The sequence below is a fragment of the Anser brachyrhynchus genome (assembly GCF_964034855.1).
Source record: "Anser brachyrhynchus genome assembly, chromosome: 4".
Lineage (NCBI taxonomy): Eukaryota > Metazoa > Chordata > Aves > Anseriformes > Anatidae > Anser > Anser brachyrhynchus.
Window position 1 is genome coordinate 34,874,806 of NC_137698.1, and position 20,111 is coordinate 34,894,916.

The 20,111-nt window shown below is 38.6% G+C and overlaps 1 long non-coding RNA gene across 1 annotated transcript; it reads right to left on the bottom strand.

Moving 5' to 3' along the window:
- Positions 1-348: 348 nt before the first annotated feature.
- LOC308194062 lies at positions 349-3,686 on the bottom strand. Its single transcript, XR_013950220.1, has 3 exons — positions 3,547-3,686; positions 2,039-2,317; positions 349-1,730 (listed from the first exon to the last, which is right to left on the bottom strand). It is a non-coding gene; the product is annotated as an uncharacterized lncRNA (long non-coding RNA).
- Between the last annotated feature and the right edge of the window lie 16,425 nt (positions 3,687-20,111).

Consider the following 20,111-nt stretch of genomic DNA (forward strand, 5'->3'; position numbering starts at 1 on the left):
AGTAATTGCTTTTGTGCAGAGAAACTGACTAAAGTCATCAGGATTCGCTGCCCAAATTGCATGGTTTTTAGTTGTTTTCCAAATTTCCCACAGAATTATCTGTGTTTACAAATGTATCCAGATTTTACTTTGAACTTGCTCCCTTCCTCTTGCCCTCAAAGATAAATGAATTCCTAAACATGTTTGTACTTGCAAATTCATAGATTTATACACTTCATGCCACTTTAATCCCTATTAAACTAATCTGAAGTCATGTCAGGCCAACTATCCACAGTAAAATGGATTAGACAAGCCAGTTGATCAGATATAGAAATGACTCTGGGTGCTTTTTCTGTCTAGCCTCCATGCATTTAGAGCACTATTTTCATACAAATAATTTTGTTCTCTTTAATTCTTTTGTGATTAAGCTAATTCAAAAATAACATTGGTTCTTAGAGGATCATTAGTGTGAAGCAGAGCAGACTGCTTTTAATTAGGGCTTTTCATACCTTCTCTATCCATTTGGTAATAAAATTACTTCTGTATTAATTGATTAGTTATTTTAATTTACACAGCAATAAGTGCTGATATACAGCGGCCATAAAACAGCTTTGTTAAATAATTTTTAAAGTACAACTGATATTTATTTCCTGGAGAAGTGAAAGATGTTTTGTTTAAAAGCTTTGTGATGTATGTGCTGTAGCTCCTGAAAATCCTTCTCACCAGAATGTAAAGGAACTCCCAGCGAATTTTAAGGAACTTAAAATATATTTCAACTTTATTTTTAATTCTACTACATACTCTTGTATTGCTAAAGGAATACATCTGTTCTTTGTATGTCTGCAAATTATGTATAAGACCTCTTTGTGTAAAGGGATTCTCAGACTGGAAAAGAATGCTTATCTACTGAATACTCAGAGAAGTACTGTGTTTTCAATTTTATTTCTACTTCTGTTAATTTTTGTCACAAAGAAATAAATTAACATACTTTAGCTTAGTAAAGGGAATAGTCATTAAAAATGGTTGTTGAGAAACCAGTTTTTCATGCACGTTTAAAACAGAACAAATCACGATTTGGAATAATAGATTAACATAATTAGATCACACACAAAATTTCTGTTCATGTTGCAACATTAAAAGAAATGTAAGGATATTTCTAAACTACTACTTTCCACATTTCATTTTGAGAACAATGGCCTGACTTCTCAGCTATGCTAAACTCTTCATACTGAAGGATAGAAATGCAAAGAGGGTTTTTACATTACTTAATTATAAATTACCTCGCTCAAATGGCCCCTTATACTACTTGGTTGACATAACACAGTTTTGATACAAATATTAATTGGGATCTGCTTCCCCTGCCTTTCCTCCTTAGAAGGATATTTCCTGGCCACATTGCCACATTCACGTCCCTTTGGAGCATGGCAACGATTTGACCCCATGTTTGACGCTACCCACCCCCAACCACTTATGCCTGTCCCTACTCCCTCCAGCAGGAATGGGGCTTTCACACTTATCCTACTCCCACCACAACATCATGCCATGGTTGGAAAACCAGCAGACAATACTCTTTCTCCTCATCAGTTAAAAGGTTTGGCACATGGTACTGGCAGGCATAAAATTACCCGATCCTGTCTTACATATGTGAGTAAGGGTGGAAAAGGAAAAAATTGCAGAGGTTTTTCTACAGGTGATGGTATACGCTACATTGCAGTTTCTTCAAGCCATGATTTGGACCAAGAAGAGAAGATCTGAGTGAAAAAGAAAACAAAAATGAAGTCTCCCAGCAGAAGTTTTAGAGCAAAGTGTCTGTCTGATACCCAGAAAATACCAGTCTTGAGCTTAGACTTGCTGCTCATGTTAAGCAGGTGTGCTGAACTTGCTTATACCTGTATATATCAGTAGTCTTTTCTGAATGTTGCTGCAGCAACACACTGGCAGAAGTAGCTAAGGAAAAGCAAGGATTGGTGAAATAATCTCCAGTAGTATCTCCCGTTCTATGGTAAAACATAGGGAAAGGGGAGAGTGTTTAAAATTTGGGGGAAAGAATGACATTTACCATTATACAACTCTATTTTCTGTCCCTTATCCACTGATGAAGCTTCAAGCATTTAAAAATTTCTGAAGTCACATATGTGTTTCCAGTTGAAGTTATTTATTTTATTTGTTTCACAGAAAGGGTCCAGAAGTAAAAAAAATAAAATAAAATAATAAAATTTCCCCAACTAAAAACATCACTGAGCACTGAGTCATTTATTTTATGTGTTCCAGCACCTTGCCACAGAAAACCATTAAATGAGTGTCATCCATCCTGTTCATTGAATGAGGCCCACATTCTCTGGGAAGAAAAAGGAAAAAAAAAAAAAAAAAGCATACAATCATATGGTCATAGGCTGCATATTTGGAGCATTTTGCAACTCTAGAATATCAGATTTTTGAGGATTTACCAATCCTTTAAGATTTTTGCATACCATGTTTATAACTATGGTTTGTCCATATACTTCCTTTTCTACCTTTTTTGCCTCTCTTAGATATTGCTTTCATCTGCCACCAGACTGAAACCTCTTAGGGCAGAAAGTATCTGCCTGTAAGTATGGATGGCAACTTGAATATAAACAATATCATAACACCTGTAATAATGATAACCTGAGTTACAATTTTAAGCCACAAAAGGACACTGCTTTAGGAGAAGGATGAAAGAAGGTACACTCTTAAGGAAAATCATATTCTGCTGATTAAAGTCTTAGCATTCAAAAGGAAGAAAAACGTTTAAAACAAAAAACTGATCTTATGGCAGAGTAGTTGCTAGCTACTTTGCAAATTTTCTGCACTTGGCAAAAGAAAATGTAGAAAAAAATAATTCCTTCTATTCCGCAGAGTATTATTAGTGTAACTTGCCCAACAGAAGTCAGCAAGGTGACAGAATGAAACTCTCAAAAGACTGAAGAATTAGATTGAGCTTTTTTCTGGAGTATATAAGCAGTAGTACTATCCTGTATCTCAAATCCTTTGCATCTGGAAAGACTAGGCATACACCAAGTATAGAATATATTGGGCAGAGGCTTTCTAGTTACTGTCAAGGTGAGCTTCACACTGAGCTTTCATCAAAGTTTTAACCCAAACAATGATAATCAAAGAGACAGTGACAAATGGAAAGGAAGCGGGGAAGAATAGTGACATTTGGTGCTGAACCATATGTGCGTGGTTTGAAAGACATGACTGAATTGTTTTTGGTGCTCTATTATTCTGACATTTAGAATGAGGCAAGTTTCCATTTCCATTAATGTACTGCCAACTCAAAGGGGAACTGTCGCAAATCTGAGACTAAAGAAAGCTGTTCCTCAAACTTCTCTTGAGCATAATCAATGCCCTTGCTAAGCAACAGAGTAGTATCACAATGTATAATCTAAGCGATTATTATGCTTTCTGCTTCTTGAATACAAAAATGTGTTTTATACCGTCTGATGATATGGCATGTTTCTTTGATAAAAGATCGTGAATTTATATATGAATGGAGAGCAACCAGTGCAAAGGAACTGTGTTGATCAAGATTTTCTGAATACTAACCTGGCAAATATAGCCAAGAAAGTGATCCAGCTGTAGGTGGAGGGTGTTCAGGTGAAAGACTCAGAAAGTGTGAAATCTTTTCAAACTGTATCTAAAAAACAAAACTGTTTGAAGAAAAAGTACAATGATAATCAATTCCCTTTATTCCTTTTTAATGTCACTTGATATCTTTACCAAAAATAAAAATAATACGGGGGGGGGGGGGGGGGGGGCAGAAGGTGATTCAGGATTCAAGGTCCAGCAAGGAAGTTCTGGACTCTTGTATTTATCCCCCTCTGAAACAGCTCCTGGATGATGAAATCTCCACGATCCATTTAGCTGCTTTACAAACAATTTGAATTCAAAGGATTCTCCTGACATTGTGGAACAATAGATGAGCAGTTCTAAGGATGACACTCAGTGATCAAAACTGAAGGTATGATTTTTCAAAATCATTTTCAAAATTAAAGTCATCAATATGAGCTTTATTTACTAATTAATGTTTCCCAGTTGTGACTACTTATCTTTGAAGCTTTGGTCATTGGCTGAATTTCATTCTCCCTAGCAGGCTGTGATAGTTCTTCAGCAATGGAAAAAAACCATCAGGCTTTGTATCAGTCATACTTATTGCATGCGAAGTTATTCTTCCTGATTTTTGTTCGTTTGCTTGCTTGTTTAGTCTGGCAGCAGTTTAAGGAAGTCTCCAGGTGATAAACCCCATTTTTTATGTAATTCCTTTTCTGTAGTAGACATGGAGTTCAACTTTTTCTATTTCACCCAGAACAAATGCACCAGGCTCTATGCCTTGTGCCGAATCACAGACCTGGGCTGGTTCTGCTTCCCAGCTCCTCTTGATGCTCATTCTTAGAGCACTCTCTGAAAATTCTGAAAAAAATTTGAAACTCAGAATTTCATTTCCTCGCATGATTCACAAATTTTCTTCTGATCTTATAGGACCTTGTTGCCATGACATGCATTTTTTTCATTTTAGTTTGGAGTAACTTCCTCATTCTTTATCAACTTGAGTTTTGCACCCCTTTTTGTGGTGTATTTCCATTCTGATAGCATAAAAAAGACCAAAAAAAGTATATAAATGTTTAAATATTAGAGATACACCTTGGCTTCATACAAATGAATTTATTGCTAGAAAAGTTGGCAGGACTGGCAGCCATAGCATCTGAATCTCCTCATTTACCCCTAGAGCAAGTGACATAAAGATTAAATGCCCTGTAATAATGACATACATGCTCCCTCAAAACACCCCTCCTCAATACTGGACCTTTGTTTAAGATACAAATCATGCAATAAAGGAGGGCTAAGAATAACCAGCAGAAATTCAGGGGAGTTTGAACGCCAGGCACAGTTTGAGTATAAATCACAGAATTTACCTTACAAAGGATGCAAGCACAACCCCAAGAAATGTTGTAGATTTGTGAACCAAAGATTGAATTAATCTCCCTTTAAACTTTAGGTAAAATAGGAATAACAACTAACACAATCTTATATGGGAAATCTCAGATGGGGAAATAAATTAAACCTAGAATGCAGGAAAAAAAAAGAAGATAAAATATCTACTGGTCTGTCTGCAATGATTGCTGACAAAAATACTACCTCGGTTAATTATACCTTCTAAGGAAATAGTCTCCAACTCCCATGACATTTGACATAAGAAGTTGAGAAACTATCCATTGGAGCAGTTTCTTATAATTACCATTCTGCTCTGCATTTCACTTTCTGCCATTTGGCCCAGAGAAACCACCCACTGAACATTTGCCTTTGAAGTGCTCCACCTTCTCCTATGTAGTATGAGTGACTTCTTGGTTCTCTCTCAATTTGCCACAGACAGCTTCAGAAATCTCCAAGTTGTGAATTACTTCTTTTATTTTTGTAGAATTACTGTAGAATCTTATGTTTGAAGCAGCAGCCTCAGAGAGAAAGGACTGCCAGCTTGTGTTACCCAGACAAGACCAAACCAAGAGTGAGTGCAACAAGGTTGGAGAAGGCTCAGCAAGAGCATGGGTAAACTACATTCAATCCATTTCATAGTCAGATGAGAATTTTTTACCTTTCAGATGCTTGCTACCCAGGATTTTCTTTATGCATGGTTTTTCCAGATATTTGATTCACAATGTACAAAACACTGGAGAATTATGCAGGATTACAGCTTATCACAGATCACAATACAAACTTTGACTTTCTGGAAAGTTTTCTCAGTCCTCAAAGAGCAATCACTGGTTTTTTTGAAGGTCATTGTATTTTATATCCAGTGTTTCTACTATTAGTCTCCCAGTCAAACAGTTTTCTTGTATCTGGCTGGCAGTTATCATCATATTATTTGATAAATCACTCATAAATCCTTTGTACTATATTTGTGGTCCCTTTCTAGCAAAAAAAATATTGTTGCCGAATTCAGAGCTGTAAGATCAGAAATTCCATGAAAAAAAAAAAAGAAAAAGAAAAAGAAAAAGAAAAAGAAAAAGAAAAAGAAAAAGAAAAAGAAAAAGAAAAAGAAAAAGAAAAAGAAAAAGAAAAAGAAAAAGAAAAAGAAAAAGAAAAAGAAAAAGAAAAAGAAAAAGAAAAAGAAAAAGAAAAAGAAAAAGAAAAAGAAAAAGAAAAAGAAAAAGAAAAAGAAAAAGAAAAAGAAAAAGAAAAAGAAAAAGAAAAAGAAAAAGAAAAAGAAAAAGAAAGAAAAAGAAGAAAAAGAGAAAGAGAAAGAAAGAGAAAGAGAAAGAGAGAGAGAGAGAGAAAGAACGAAAGAACGAAAGGAAGGAAGGAAAGAAGGAAGGAAGGAATGAATGAAGGAAGGAAGGAAGGAAGGAAAGAAAGAAGGAAAGAAAGAAGGAAGGAAGGAAGGAAGGAAGGAAGGAAGGAAGGAAGGAAGGAAGGAAGGAAGGAAGGAAGGAAGGAAGGAAGGAAGGAAGGAAGGAAGGAAGGAAGGAAGGAAGGAAGGAAGGAAGTCCTTTCTGCCCATGTCCACTAACTGGGTTATCATTTGAGACATTTTGTGGACCCATACTAACTTCAATATAGTTTGGACGAATTCATGGTACTGAATATTCATATGGCGTATGATACAGACACTGAACCCAATTTAGTAAATGAATACTTGTAATTTCACCAAGGCCCCTCTGAGAGATTATTATGCAGATTTATGAAGAAATATTGCTGAAGCAATTCTTGGCTATGTTTTCAGTCACTGAGGACTTAAAGTATGTAAACCTAAAATAATTTCAGCCTTATTTACTGTCAGTGCTTTCATCTTCTGAACTTCCCTGACATTATTTCTCTCACTGCTTTGTATCCAGCATCCCCTCCCCTGTCCTTGCCCTTGAGCAAAGAGCCAGCATCACAACACTTACAAGTGTTGCCAAGCTACTCCCAACAATATCCTTGCTGCCATAATGCCAGCAATCTGTTCTAATCCTGCTGCTGCAAAATTGCATTACAGACAGGGGAATGTATGGACACAAGCGTATGGGTAATATCACTCACCTGGAAATGCAGAGACTGAGACACAACCAAATTTGAGCAGACTCTCATACCTCCTCTGTATGATGATCACCTGACTATTTGGGGAACATCAGCCTCCTAAAAGAAGGAATATTCAGGTGGAGGAAAAATGCAGATACCTGACAGCATATTATTGTCCTTTAAAATTCACCATGTGTGCCATAAGTTGTTCACCATGGCAGTGATTTTACAAGCAGTATCTTTCTAAAAGTGCCACAGACACGTGTTTTTGCAGCAGTCCCCATACCTATTGTATCACTTTCAACTTCATTCCCCTGGGGATCGAAAAAGAAAACCCATTGCTACTGGCTAATTGTCTCAAAATAACATCCTATTCTCTGACATTGCTACCAAAAATAATAAATTAAAAAATAAATCAGTATCCCTCACTCCTCTCTGTTTTACCTCTCCTGCCCTACTCATTAAGGAAATTAGTCACCGTTGGACAATCTCAGTTTGCTAGCAGGCAGAGGACCAGATCCTGAATCCTTATTCATACTGCATCATTCATTCCTCAGCAGTAAGAATTCTAGCTCTCATTAGATGAAGTAAAACATGGGCAAAGTCTTTAGGATGTGGCCCACGGACTTCAAAAGGCTACAGCAACAGTTAAATTTTAGCATACTGCAAATACCACGGCTCTTGGTTACATTTCTTGGTATACAATATAGTAACATATGCTATATGGAAGTGAATTGTAAAGGCCAACTTCTGCTCTTGGATTCAGATCTCCTTGACTTCAGTGAGACTGCAGAGCAAGGGAGCCTGGTGACACCTGCAAGCAGTAAGTAACCATGGAAAATTCTCCACGGGGGAGCCGTGGGAAAGATCAGCAGACATTTCCTGAAGGTCTCCTGTGCCTCATGCAAATTGTCACACTGCAGCTTGTTTTAGCGGTGTTTTGTGTGGTAAGCAAGCACATGAACATCTTGAACTCCTTTTACAAATTTGTATGCGATAGAATAAGGCAAGTGAAGCCAATGGCCCCAAAAGCTAGACATCTGCAAGTCAGAGACATAGCAATAGAAAGAAAAAAAAAAAAAATAAAAGAGGTGGAAATAGATGACTATGGGAAAACGCAAGAGAGCTGTTGCGAAGTAGCTCTTTTTCTTTTTTTTTATGACTTTTTTTTTTTAAACAAAGGTTTTCCTGTTTCATCCTTCTCTATTTTTTTTTTCACATTTCTTATTGTTTCTTGTATTCCTTTTCTGTCTTCACACCCTGATCCTCTGTCTTTTTCTCTCTTGTTACTCTGTTCTTGATTGACTGTCAAGTTAGAGATGGGAAGAGGGAACTATCTTTGCAAATGTCAAAGAGTAACTGCGAAAAGACACATATTTGCACACTTTATAGGAAACATGTTCAACTCTACGCAGACAGGATCCAAGACACAGGTACAGAAAAGTAATTAAAGAAATCCTCTGTCTTTCCACTCTGCAATCACTGAACTATCACTCGCACAAGTACAGCACAAGGAGATGACTGAAACTTAAGGATGGGTCCAGCCACTTGGCTCTGTGTGAGTGCAATAACAAAAGCCAAGTTGCATTTTTTGGAGGGTGAGTCATGGCTGTAATTGACTCGACTAGACCAATAAATTGCACATGGTTTAAGGAAGCTTTTCTCATTGTCAGAAAATTCCCCTCCACTTGTGGCACCCCTTCAGTAGGACCACTCAGGTTTGCAAGGATTGGAAGGTTTGAGAGGGGCTGGGCATTTATCATCTTTCAGACAGAATCAATCAAAATACCATGAACTGTATTTAAGAGGCACTACAGTTAACATTTCAGTGCCAGGGAGTGATGATGTTGTTCCACAGTACATTACCCCATTCTTCTCTCAGGAGTCTTTTCCGTCACCCATCTCATATAAAAATACAAGGCTTGCAACATCTGAAGGTAGAACTAAATGTGCCTGACTTGCAACCAGCTTGGCTTGAGGATCATTATTTATGGGTGCTGGTAAAAAGGAGTTTGAGGTTGTTTTTTTCAGGTAGTCTGTTGCCAGGACTCCACCTGCCAGCTGTAGTGGCCAGACACCATTTTGCAGCATCTGGAAAGCCAGGCATGATAGGCAGTGATTGTGAAGGCAGAGGTTTTTCAAAAGAATTTAAATAATTTAGGTAGAGCTTCAATATCTCTTCTTTACCTTTATAAGGCTGTACTTCCATAAAGGGCAATGAAACTTTTTAAATAATAGTAGTCAAGAGTAGTAATGACAAGTTTGCATATTATCCTTTTATTTACAATAATCTCATGCTTTGGTAGTGCCAACCTTCTAACTCCCAGTACAACCTGCTTCCTGCTGCTCTTCCAACTGACCTTGGGTGTTTTTGTCCTTTTCTTCTCCTCCTGTAAAAATGTACAAGAGCAAGTATTACTCTTATTCAGTGGTTGAAATTTTGGGAAGATTCTTCATTCTTACAGGACATTATTCTGGGTTTACATCAGCACCTTATGTTGGAGTTGCAACACTCCACACAGTCCTAAGCTAGTGCTTGGCTTCATCTGTCATCTTCCAGCAAGTCAAGTGGCTTCACTGTATTTGTCTTCTGTCCTGGTCCAGCTCTGAACTAGAGCCCTAATAGCTGCTGTAAATAGCCAGCCAGCTATGCAAGCAATGCTTCCCAGCCCTTACTCAGAGCAGAGGACATAGTTTGAGTACCAACTATGCTAATTTCTGGGCAGACAGGTATAGTCCATCTCTGGTGCTTCAGCAAGGAATAAAGGAAAATTGTTCTGAAATGGTGTGAAAGTGAAATGTACATTTTTGCTAGAATATGTATGCAATGGGAGGCAATGAAGGAGGAAATTCCAGATACAGTACATGTACAGTAAGTACAAAATATCTCTGCCCTGGTAATTCATCCAATCCGCTATAGTAAACCCTTCAAGCTCTCACACAGAGAGCATAGAAACTAGAGCAAAAGAAAACAAGAGAGCATCCAGAGTCTGCTTTCCTTCTGACATTTGTTTCTGTGCAGTGATCATTTTATGATCTCCTTAATTTCAGAGTTCATTTATCCACCAAATCAGAACAAATCTCTTGCTCTTCAGTCAAGGCCAATCTTTTTACTTCATACATAAAGCCCTACTCTATTGTCTGATATGAAACATTCTACTAGATAGCCTGTATTATTTCAGGTAGCTGCAGTAAGGGCAAACACCAGAATATTAACTGTAATTTTAATTTGGAGAGGGTCTTCTTTAATGAAGAACCTGAATATAAAACAGCTTTATGTCTAACAACCAGATTCTTAAAAAGAAAGAAAAAAAAAAAAGAAAAAAAAGTATTCTCTGAGATTCAAAAACCTGGTCCGAGGCATCATACATAAGAAAAATCTGTTACTATGGATTTCTTGGCAGTGTTTGTAACATAAATGTAATTTTCCTTTTGTCCAAATGACAAAAAATAATTGCATACAAATATACTTCTAGATACAAAAGTCAGAGTCTTGTCTGGGTCACATAATACCCACTGAGATCTGCTCTGAGTGTTAACAGAGGTTTTTCAGAAACCTCTTCCTTCTGTTTGTACAAACTGTTTCTCACACAAATAGTATGCTTTCTAGTGGAAACTCACAAGGCTGTAGAGCATGCAAACCTAATGCTTGCTCCTCTCCATGAAAACTTGAGTAGAAAAAAATCAGTTACTCAAGAATTTATGAAAAATGGAAAAAGTGATGTGAGTACAGCTGCAGGAAATTCATTTTATAATCTGAATAGCTGCTCAAGAAGATTTTTTAATAATAACCACCTAGCTTTAATGGGGACATTTTCATATCCCTCATTCTATATTTCTGAACAACCATCTGATAGTTTGTTTGTTAGAAGTACTTGCTTTATCATTTAAATGAAGCAGAAACATTCATTTTCTTTCTTTTCCACCTCAACAAGATTTGCCTTTTTTGACTCTGAAAAGCCCATACACTTCTGCTAGTCGATCCTCTCAAAATGTGTGAAGATGTTCAGTAAATGCCAAATACACCTCACTACCCCACTAACACCATCCATCATCATTTGCTCTCCAATATCAATCTTCCCCTGTCTCTGTTTGCACTTGGTACCAGAAGGAGCTTCTAGAAGGTGACCCGCATGACTCCTATCTTAACTTCTCTGCTGTGGTCCCTGAAGTGATTCATGATCATATCAAATCCATTTCCCTGGTGTTGTTTTGTCCTTAAGGCTTCAGCAATTGCAGAGACTGACTAGAAACTCCAATCAACCATCTGGTGTCTGCCAACTGTACTGTCTAGTCAGGTTACACTGAACACAGAAAGAAATGTGTTTTGTATTTGGATCCTTAATACACACATCTTTTCCCATGGGCCAAGCAGAATATTAACGGGTTGCAACTCTAAAAGGCTGGGATGGCAGCGCAAGAAAACCTCAGATGTAAAAAGAATATTTAAAGTCAGCTCTAAAACTTGACTGAATGGAAGTGCTAGTATAATGTGTGCTGCAACTCTGTACTGGCAAGCGTTGGATTTAATAAGTGACGGGAGTTTTTTCATCAGTTCTTTCTACAATTTTATGCGCTGTTTTTAATTGTAATTTGCCTATTTATAAGTGATTAGAATGTTGTTAAGGGAGATCATTTTTTGTCTTTAAACTCTGCTTGTCCTCTAAATAATAAAAAGGAAATATTAGAAGTCTGAAGAACTCATTATATGCCTTTTGCCAAATATTTTTCTGAGCAGGCTGCATCAATCAGTGCCTTGCCATCGACTGTTCTACTCTGTGTATTTTGAGATGAGCCTTTCCCCATAGATCTCTCCCCTTTTTTCCCTTCTCCCCTCAAAGGATACCACAGAAATGGAAATACAGATGAGTTTGCCAGACCTGGTCTTACCACATTACTGCCACGTGAAAAGTCCTGTTTGTTATAAGCCTTTAATAATAAGCTTCTTGCTCGGCTGGTTTCCTTCTACCACAACAAATTTTATCATGGACTTGCATGATCACAGCAACCAAGTGCCTTCAGTGGACATTTGGGGAACTTATTTTCAAAGGAGGCAGCACTAACTGCCTTGGTCTCATGTGCCTCTTGACAGAGGACACTAAGGGCAGGTCTTCCACAGCATTTCAGCACCTTGATGTCCCATCCTTGAACACCAGCAGCAGTCAGTGCATTCCTGAATCACAATTTTCATAATACCACTTGCTCCTGAGTTACGTGTATTGGCTGTTCGCAGGTTAATTTGGTGGCTGTTATTGCCCAGGAGCTTGAAACCCGACAGCAAAGCACAGTGGGATTTTCATCATTTTCACTGATTGCGATACAAACCACAAACTGACATTATATTCACTCTTTCCTTTTTACAGCCTAGAAGAGCAGACCTGGGGCAGCCATCCTGCAGGAGATAACAAGCTAACAGTGACCTTGCTACCTGTTTGGCTTATGCCAGAGGGAAAGCCAGGACAGTGCTGGTCAGACTGTTCAAGATGATCTTGGAGGTGCATCTGGGGTCTGTGCCCACAGCCATCTCTTTCCCCTGGGGACTATGAAGCAGCTAGCTCTGGAGGGATTTCCCTGCCTGCCCACCCACTTGCCAGCACACCAGAGAAGGCAAAATGGCAAAAATGGAGCAAGAATAAACAATTTCTCATCAAAAAATAGAGGGAAAACCCAGAGAATTTTGTTGTTCTGTTTCATATCACACAACTTCCCTCTTAGGACATACAGATACAAACAAAGGCTGAAGTTTTCAATTGATTCTTATTTTGGTTATTAAGTTTGCCTGCCTATTTTAAGGAAATATGCCTACAGGGAAGCCTAGCTAGAAAACAAAAGTGAACTTATGTTTTTTAACTGAGGACAGAAAATCTAAAAAAATCAAACTCTTAAATTCTGAGAAAGTTCTTCAACACCAGCACATTGAAACTGCTTATCAGACATTTTCATTTGCTAGATTTTAAGCAGGGCTGTACATGTGTCACACACTTCCAGGGCACAGATTTGTCCAAAAGTAAAACCCAAAACAACCCCAGCAGCAACATTGCTAAACCCTGGGGAGGCAGCTCAGGCTATATTTACTATATACCATCTGCATGGAGCCCTAGGAGACATCATGTTCCCCACTGCCTGCCTGTACTATGGAGAGCTTTTCTGATGTGTAAACCATCACTTATCTTGTCTTTAATTCCCTTCATGTGACCTTTTGCAGAGCATGGCAGTATAACATCCTTGCTATGGCAGGCTCCAAGACTGTTTGAGGACAGGCCTCATAAAGCCTGCCTTTAACATTAATCGATCACTTTATTATGGAAGTAAATCAAAGCAGTTAAACTCAGGCTTTCTGGGAGTTGAAGGTCAAACAGGGAAAAACAAACTTTATTCCAGGAAGAACTCAGAAAATTTCTTTCAGCCCTTTCCCTTTGTTCCTTGCCTTGGAGAGGTGGGAAAAATGCTCGCTATGCTCACCATTTAAGGGAAGAGGAAAGCAAACATACATTAATATACTCAGAGTGTTTGTGTCTCATCACCTCTTAATCTATTTATTTATTTATTATGTGTGAAAGCATAAATGTCTTCAGAGATGAAATTCAGCTTAAATAAGTTTTGCAAATAAGAAATGCTGCAACATTAGTCTTCAAATGGCCTCTGCAGGACTGGATGCGCTGACAGCCAAAACTGCTGCTTCCTTTCTTGCAGCTAGTCAGGGGAGATCTCCCTTCCTGCCACATCCCAGCTTCTCGGCAGTGTCCCAGACATAAGTGCCTCAGAGCTTTATTACTGTAATCTTCTGTGTCTTGAAATAATACCATACAACTTGAAAAAGTGCCCCAGGGTTGAGTGACAGGGTTGTAAGAGAAAGACAGCCCGGCAGCAAGCTGCTGCTTCACTGCGAGCCCAGTGCCAGGTGATGCCGATGCCCTTTCCCCAGGAACCCTCTGTCTGCAATAAATAGTACCTCTGCTGGGCAGGCACATAGGAAACTCCAAAGAGTTGTCCCTTCCCACACTGGAAATGGGGTGGGAGACCAGCAGTGGTGGAACAGGAGGGGATGCCCCCACGGCGAGCCAAGGGCACAGAAGCAGACTTTGCCACCAGCATGGACAGCCTCTGATTTCCCCCATCCAAAATAAGGAATACCAAATATTGAAATTTTCCTATTTTTCAAATCATAAATTTTTCCTGTTTCATTTGCATTGTTTGCTTTAAAGAATAAAATCCTCAGCACTGACTTTGCTACTAGCCCTTCACTCATCAAGACTAGCATTTGAGGTTGAAGCTTCTTCTTGAACTGTTTTGCTTTTTACCTTACCTTGGATGTTTCAGGGCTTTACAAACACACTCACAGGCACACCCACATGACACAGGAGGGTGTTGGCCAGTAATAAGCTTTCTAGTCAGGGGAACCTGCCAGTTTAATTTGTTTCTTTTTAAGACAGCAATTTTTTAAACAGAAACTTGCTGACATGGTAAGTAACATGAGTGCAAGCACCGGTCAACTACTGTTTATTGCATTTAGCATGCTGAAAAGCATGCCAGTCACTTCACAGAGCACACGTGAAGACATTGTGCCTGTCCTGAGGTGTCTGAAACTTAAACTTAGACCTGCGGTGACACAGGAGGATAAAGCATCCCTGGGAGCAGACGGGGTTAGGAGAGGCAAAGGTTACCAAATAAGATGATATCACTGATTAGTTATGGAATGTCCTTATCTTAGCTTCTCGATTAGAAACAATAAATAAGCTTATTTTAATGGGATTGGCACAGTGGTTGACTCACAGAAAAGGTAACCACTCAGGAAAAAGGTACTTGTGAAAGAAATGATTCCCAGTTCCGGGAAGCAAGACATGAGAGTTTACATACAAAATGAAAAATAGGCTAGTGCACTCAAAACTGTGACTGGAGTGGGAACCATAGGTAAATTTACAGTGGATCATAAAGACAGAAAAGTAGACAAAGAAGAATAATATAGAATATATGCATCAATTACAGCTATTAATGGAAGACTGAGGAAGGGAAAAGTGCATTGTCAGCTTGAAATATAATCCATTTCATAGAGTTTTGTTTTCCTGTTTTTAAGTGATTTCATTTCTTTTTCTTTTATGCAATGAGTCATTTAAAAAGAACAGGGAAATCTGACTGCACTATTAATTAGAAAAAAATATGGAAATATAAAGTGCTATCAGATACAAACACAGCATTAAAACCTAGAATACGTATTTCCACATCTCCATTAATTACAGTAGTATTAGAAGCATTATCAGTACCTAAGAAAAATCAGAAAAACTATGTTTTCAGTATCCTAGTGACCCTTTAGGCCTGGGAAATGGAGATGACTCAAAGTTGGCATGATGCAGCCAACAGTGTGAGAGGTCATTTTTCTGAAGATCTCTGAAATTTAGCCAGGTTGATTGAATAACACAGTGTGGGTCACCAGGTTCAAGAGCAAGACTATGTGAATGATCACAGAGCAGTAACTATCACTCTAGCCAGAGGCACAGGGGAAAACTGAGGCTGTTCTATAAATTATGAGTCCTTACTTAAGGTTGTTTGCGATGGGAGCCATTCATAGCATCAGAGATAGGCTCTGATCCTACAGCTGAGTATGGCAAATGCAGCGCCCACTTGGAGTAAAGCAGGGATGCAGCTCCAAACACTACAGCCAACCCCCTTTATTCAAGACAAGTGCAGCAGAACACCTTGGCTCCAATTTCCCCCCCACTTTATGGCAGGAACGTCTATCCAAACCTGAATGATGTGTCTGGGACCCATATCTCTTAAAAAGATTTCTGTTTTTTATTGGTCAGGCATCTAAATCCCAAACGGTATCAACCTCTGGATATGCACAATTTAATGGGAAATATTTATAGCAAGATATCCTGAAAAATCCTGATGCTTTCTAATATTCAGTGTGTCAAGGAAACAGAGTGCTGAATATTCTAGTATTCCCATCCCACTGGCAACCACAAAGTCAGGGGTCCACATAAAAGAAAAAAATTATGGAAGACTTTCTCTGAAATGCCTCAAGTCTCAGCAAAAAACTTTCTGATGGGTTTTGCTTGCTTTGCTTTGAGTATTTTGAAGTGAAAACTTGACTTCTTGTTTCCTCCCAACAGACTTGTATGCTAAGTTAGCAGTCAGTCAGTGTTGGAACACTTCCCTGCATATCCACATGTGCATGTAAATAATTCCAATAATTTCCCTGGACACAAATTCCAATAGTTTGTTTCTAACTATAACATGTCTCTCTGTGCACACTCTCTCCCCAACATGCAATTTCAGCAATATAACAATTATTTTTTAATCTACTTGCACACAGACAATGAAGATGCATTCCCAGGTTTAAAAAAAAATAAAAATATTTCCATCAGGATTCCCATCTGGAACAATGCTTTCTACCTGGAGGGTATAAATGTACGTCTACTTGGCTGATCCAAAACCCACTCAGCATTCAGTGTGTGTTTTGCTCCTGCTGTGGCTGTTGCACACAAAAGACATAGAGCTATTCTGCCTGACCATTCACAGACTGGACTCACCAGCTTTCAGTATCTCAGACTACAAGAGGCCAAATTCTGAACTTGTTGGTAAATCTTCTAAAAGATTGTTTCCCCACTAACTGCATCTAGGTGTTCAACTGGACTTGTGGACAAGACTCCTACAAATATTTACAAAATTTACATAGCTGTCATGGCAAAATATCCTCTCTTTGCCCTGCTCTTTTAGATTGGCTAACATATTTCTGATTTCATGGATGAATCTTGGCAATCGGAACTCAGTCACTTTAGGGTGTAACTTCTTAAAAAAGCAGAGAGATTGACTGAAATATCAGCACTCTAAACAGGACAACTAAGCATAAGGGGTGGTTTTCAGTTTGGCAGTCTTAAATGACGATGCTTGCAAATGGACCCGCTCATTCACCTATGTGCTGTAGCTCCACTGGAATAAAAGATGGCCAGGAGGGCTATTTTCATGATATACTGCATTCATAATCAATTTTTATATAATCTGTTCCTTTACTTATAAAATAGAACCTTTCAGAAAATGTAAAACTCCATTGTTTAATGAAAAATATATAATAACTAGCTTGGCAAATGTTGTATGTAAAATTTCAACAGAAACCATAAATTATATTAAATGCCCAATAAAAATGTTCAATCAAAAGCTCATTTTAAGATACATTGTTAATGAACTGTATGAAATGATGCTTAATCAAAACCCGACACCTTGCAGGGGAGAAGGATTCCACAGGACCTCCAGAGCACTATTGTTCTGAAAGAAAGATAACGAGAACACAGTAATTAATAGTCTGCACTCCCCTGGCATTCCCCAGGGAATTCCAATTTCTAAATGAGCTCCACTGTTTTTCAAGAAAGCAGAAATTATGCTGCACGATACCGTTAATGCCTTCAACTTGATCAAACATTAAGACATCATTTGTCAAGCAGGTTCCCTTTGCTCTGGAGTTTTCATCGTTTCCCCATTGAAAGTTACTATTTGAGAAATAGATGAAACTTTCCCTGTAAAAGCTCATTCTGCAAAAGCAGTGCAGCATCCTTATCTTCTCCTTCTGTAATTTTGTAATTCTCAAATTTGATAAAACAAGTTAAAGAAAACATCTAGGAAGATTTCTTCACCATAGCAGTATTAGTAAGAGGTATAGTGTGGGTGTATTGATATGTACAACAGATTTTCTTATTTGGTCCCCTTTCAGTTGGCATCCTATTACAAGCATGTCATATTCACCATATATAAATTTCTAAATTTTCCTAGCCAAAGATAGAAAATGCTACTCTTTCTAGCAGATTAGGAGAGGGAGGTAAAGTACTACAAGGACAGCGTACTGAAATGCTCGTCTCCCTGATTACTGTCAGCATTTACAGTTGTAAATAGTTTCAAATTCAGCTCTGTGTGTATTTTTTTCCCCCTCTTAAGTCCTCCTTCCTCTGAGAAATTTGGAAACATTCATTTTCTAGCAATGCAATTTTTCATAACAGTCATAGGCCACTATTATTATTAATCATGATATTCATTTTAGTACAAAGATGGATTTACTGAAGAGCAGAGGAAGATACAGTCCCCTTCCCTTCCCTTCATTGCTGCCTCCCACTCTGAGCTGTGCTCCTGCTCACTAAGCCTGCAACACTTAGACCTAGAAAAAATACATACGTACCATCACCAACAATGTGTGAGAAGTATTAATGCCTTGAATCTTGCATTTCCTAACAGGAAAGTTGAGTTCTTTTGTTGGACTTGTGCTGCCCTGAGACCAGTGACCTCCAGGGATAAGATGGGGTGGGATTTTATAGCATGTTGACAGTGCCGTGGCTACCTAGCAGGAGTCTTCCACTTTTCCTTGGGGTCCCAGCACTTTCATGGTCACGTTCATGCTCTTGCTTCAATATCCCTGGCAATTTGTTCATCCCCTCAAGCACTTTGGAGAAATCATCCCATGTTCGCGCCAGTGGAGCAGCTCCAACTGATGGGGTGCTAAGTGGGAGAGACCCTGTGGAACAGACGTTCTTCTGGAGACTTCCACGTCTGCCAGAGTTCTGAAAAAGCATGCAAAAAAAAAATGGATTTATATTAAAGACAGTTAGATGTGAAATGTTCCTACTATGAAAAGCCTCTTTTAATGTGTTTTCTGCTGGACTGGAGACAGCTGTACTGAAATGAGCAAAACAGGCTGAGTGGGGAGGCTGTTAGGGGTATTGCATGGCTGCACAGGACAGCTTTCTGCATGCCTGAGGATCCGTGCCTCAGTGCAGAGAAGTAGTTCACATTATTAAGGTTAGAGAAGGACAGTGGGATGTAGCTTTTGCTGACAGAGGCATTACTATGCCAACGGTACGCAACATGTAGGGTGTTAATAATTGTGGTCTTATTTGCATTGTTTCCATCAGTGGGAACAGCACATGGCGCACCATTTCTGAGGAGTCTGGTGTTGGGCTGACACAGATGGAGGAGCTGCTTCTTCCATCGGCTGCAGACACAGCCTGGGGCCAGGCCCAAACCTCAGCTCCATGGGGAAAGGGATAGGCTGGCCCCTCATCTGCTCTTGCGTGCACATCAGCAGCTCAGTCCTGCCAGGAAGGTTGTTCTTACTGGCGCTGGGGGTCCTTGTTCCACAACGGAGTGTAGGCTTTGGAAGTACATCTGTGTAACAATTCAGGAAATACAGATTAAGCCAAAGAATCAGTGCATTAGTCAATCTGTATGTTTTCTGATGATGGTTATTTTTTTCTTTTTTTTTTGCGTCTTATAAATCTACATATATCTACATCTGTATACCCACACAGAAAAATGTGAAGAGCTTAGATATGCAGCCAATATGTGACACCAAAAAACACTTGATGTGGTGATGGAAAACACCAGATCTCTCATATCTCAAAGCTGTCCTTTAGCAGCAAGTCCACTCTTCTGCTCTATTTTCCCACCAAATTTTCAGCTCTTTCCTTCAATTTCCTACACAGTAAATTTGGTCCCATTGCTATCTTTATTCCTTAAATATCTAATATAATTACTCTTTATATTTTCTAGGTAAAAAATGTTCTTCCCAAATAATCGTTTAAATGTATTTTCATTTTTTTCCTTTACAGTAAAGAACACCACTATACGTTTACTTATTTTCAATTTCAGATATGATCTGTCTTCCTCTTCCGTTTTTTAACCTTTACTTATGATTTCTTTTCCACACCTTGCGGCATGTTATAAAATATAAAATAAAAAAAAAACTGTAATGAAACATTCAGAGGTTTCTTCTCCGTGTGGGTTTTAGGAGATGCAACATTGTGCTGCAGTTCCAGACTGCATTTTATTACTTCCAAGAAGGTGCAAAGAATAACAACAAACACCTGCCTGCACTTGTATGCTGACAATCAGTTGTAGGCTGACAAATATAACATACTCAAAAGTCCTCTCACCTCAATTTTGAGTCACAACTGGATGCCTCCAAGACATGGATGCGGACATCATTGTATTTTGTCATTCTTTGAATATGAATGTTCTCCAAAAGTTTATTTAAATATACTATGCTCATACAGACTTGACTGATTATTGAAGTGGACCAAAAGCTCTTTCATTCTCACTGGAATAATATACTGTTGCCACAAACAACTAGCCAT